We start from the raw sequence: 3475 nt of genomic DNA on the forward strand, positions 1-3475 counted from the left end.
TCCTTAAGTCTTGGGTTATAATTTGACTTAACCATGTTTGTTGGACATGAGGGAAAGTGGAGGGAGATCTTGGGGTGTGGGATGAATATATTGTCTTATAGGGGAGAGGCCTCTGCAACATGTGCAAGTAATAGGAAGCTCTCAACAAGAGAGAGTTGGACACCTGCAGGCCAGAGAGTTCAGGAGAATCTAGAGATCAAAATATGTCATTGCACCAGTGCAGTCGATTGGTACAGACTTGCCTGTGTTGAGAACTGAACCTTCTCTGGAGCTCTGCTGCTCTTGTGGTCTTAGTCTTGACCCTCAGTTTTACCTTTCCATCCCCCAAGGAAGCCCTCTCATACTTAGCTTCGAATTGATGATTTATCACTGTCTTTTCATTGTCTTTCTCTAACGTCTCAGGTGTCCCCAACAATAACCATCCAGTTCTATTGTCCTTAAAATTCCCATTTCCTCTGTATTTCCTAATAGCTGACCTATTACATTCCATCCACTGGTATAATACCCCAGTTCAACACTGGCGAACGTTTGAACAGTTATACTGCAAGCTCGTGCTAGGCGCAAACTGTGCCCCACCTACCGCTGACAGTGGTGCTTTTGATCTGGCTCCCAAATCTCATCTTAATGTTGCTGTCTTGGACCATTCCTGGCATTGGCTGTTGTAAGTTCACATCCCTGGAAAGCAGGCTCTGAAACAGAGATCAGTGTGTAGGGATTTTATCAAAGACTATTCTGGGAAAGAGTAGATGGCAGGATAGGGTAGAGGGAGAATTGGGGCTACAGTGTAGTCTCAATAAAGGCCTTAGCTGACTCCACGAGAGCTCAGAAGCTGGACTGGCCTTTCAGCGTTGTCCTTAGTTGGGGCTGTGGAACTGGGCCTTTATGTCTTTGCAGTGACCAAATATTGGGTCTAGGTTGCTCTGGGAATGGGGTATGACTTTCAGCTACCTTTTTTCTTCAGCCAAGGGCAATTCCTGGGGAACATTGAGAGCTATGGGCACTGGAAACATTTGTGCTCCAGGGAAGAAGATGGCAGATCTCGTTAGTTTATTATTGTTACCTGTTGTCCTATATCCTAGAGTTGATACGGGGGTTAAAGATTATGTGTGTATAGTGCCTGGCATAGTTGGGGCTCAATAATAATAATAATAATAATAACAACAATAATAAAAAAATAATAATTATTATTAGTAGTAGTAGTATTAATAATAGTATTTATATCCTTACAGTACTTTGCCATATATATTTTCAGAATTTTAATCAGCTGCAGTTATATTTCTATGTTGCCACCTAATCCTTATAACCATGATTTTGAATGGTGCTTAATATTTAATTCCAGTGGATTTGTCATAAGGTAGTACATTATTTTTTAACTTTATATATAGTTTTATGTTTCTGCAATTATAATGCTGAGTTGGATATCTTCATGCATCAACATTTTTTCCAGGGTTCAGATTATTTTTTTAGGCTAGTTTCCCAGAAATGGAATTACTGGATCAAAAACATTTTGACAAGTTTTGATTAAGAGTGCAAAATTACTTTATAAATAAATTGTGATGATTTTGCTGCCACTAGTAATATAAAGAATATCAATTTTCTTGAAGCTTTGCCAACAATGAGTATTGGCATAGAAAAGTTACTTTTATAAGTGAATAATTATAACTGGTTGTAATTTCTATTTTGTTGATTACCAATGAGTTGAATATTTTCATAAATGTTTACAAGTAGTATGTCCTCTTTACAGATTATCTGTTCATGTACTTTGCATGTTTATTGGGATATTATTAGAGCTTTAAAATAACCAATTTTATGGGATCCTTATATAATAAAATTATTTATCCTATGCTTTATTCAACATGTTTTGCTAGTCTGTTATTTCTCTTTCTTTTATACTGTGTTTTAGTATATAATGTTTTAGATTTATAGGTGTTCATGTGTTGATCTTTTACCTTGTAATTAATCCATTCTTTTATAACTTAATCCATTATATATCATCTTAAGGAGTCTCATAAACATTCAATTTTATCTTTTAATTAAAAAAAATTTTTAGTCAACTAATTCATCCAGAATTTATTCTTGCCCTATGGTGTGATATAAAAATATATCAGTTAACCAGTCATCACAACATTATTTGATTGGTGAAAGTCAGAAGGGGGTAGAGAGGTGAAAAATAAAAAGTATAAGGAAGATAAAGCTCCGCCTGGTAAGGAGCAGAGAATTGGATCAATGAAGCCATATCAGTGTAGTTCTCAGTTACATTAAATTATTTTGGTGGAAATTAAGCTAGATAACTTGATAACTTGCTATCAAGTTATCTAGTTTATCTAGCTTATTGAGGAAGAGATTGGAGAAGCACTTGGCCAAGTGTGTGAAAGTTCTCACTTAGTGAAGTCAAACTAAGAAAGCTTCCCTGTCTTAAGTATCCAAGCCATCTCCTTTCTCTGGAGCCCTAAATGCGACCACAGTGAAAGCCAGCATGTTGCTGAGAACCATTCTATCCCTGTTGATCCATATTTTTATATTTAGCTCTAATTACTTTCTATTCTGTGCTCTGATCAAGCCATTTATTTTTGCATTGGTACTATACTGTTTTAATTATTGATGCTTTACTGTATGTTCTGGATTTAGAAGGGCCTCTTTTGCTGCCATATTACTTTTGAATGTACTTTAAAAATACTTTTCTTGATTATTCTTCTAAATTAGCTTTACAGTAATTTTATCAAGTTTAAGCAAACACAATACAACAAAACAAAAACACAATAAAACATCCTATTGGGATTTTAATTTAAATTGCTTTAAAGCAATACATTAATTGAAAAGAATTGATATCCTTAAAATATTTAGGCTTTTCATAGAGGAGCATGCTAAGTCTTCCCATTAATCAAGTTTTATTTTGTATCTCTTAGTAAAATACTCCAGGCTCCTATCCCACCTCTCCCAATCTGAGTCACACACAGTTCCCATTAAGAGTCTGTCTTTGGAAGGGAAACAGCACGAGGCCAGGCAGGCAGAATTCACCCACCCAGGGATAGCAGGCTTGGAAAGCCAGGAAGGGAAATTGGACCAGAACCTACCAACTTGCGGAGTGCAGTGAGAGGAGGAGGATGAGAAGTCTTTCCCTTCCTAGTGCCCATCCTAGCACTCTGCCTGCAGAAGGACTGGGCGGAAGGAAAGGATAGGTTACGGAGGCAGAGGTGAGAGAGATCAAGTCATGGGGGAGGGAAGGGTTAGCTCTTCAGGGTCCCATCTCGGTGAAGCCTTCATGGTCTTGGACTGTGCCTTCTGACTGTCTCCTGCGGGTTGTAGGATGTTGGCTGCATGAAGATTGAGCTTTGCAGATGTCATGCCCAAGACAGCCAAGAACTTTAGTTAGTTTTGCACTGGAGAATTCAAAAAAGAGAGAGTTCCAGTAGGGTACAAAGGGAACACTTTCCACAGGGTCATAAAGGATTTCATGATTCAGGGTAGAGATGTT

At 37.6% G+C, this 3475-nt stretch overlaps 1 pseudogene; it reads left to right on the forward strand.

Annotated features, from left to right (window-relative positions):
* Positions 1 to 933: 933 nt before the first annotated feature.
* The window catches only part of LOC111742028, a 3230-nt pseudogene continuing 688 nt past the window's right edge, over positions 934 to 3475 (forward strand).

The sequence above is a fragment of the Pteropus vampyrus genome, unplaced genomic scaffold (genome assembly GCF_000151845.1).
Source record: "Pteropus vampyrus isolate Shadow unplaced genomic scaffold, Pvam_2.0 Scaffold85, whole genome shotgun sequence".
NCBI classification, from domain to species: Eukaryota; Metazoa; Chordata; class Mammalia; order Chiroptera; family Pteropodidae; genus Pteropus; species Pteropus vampyrus.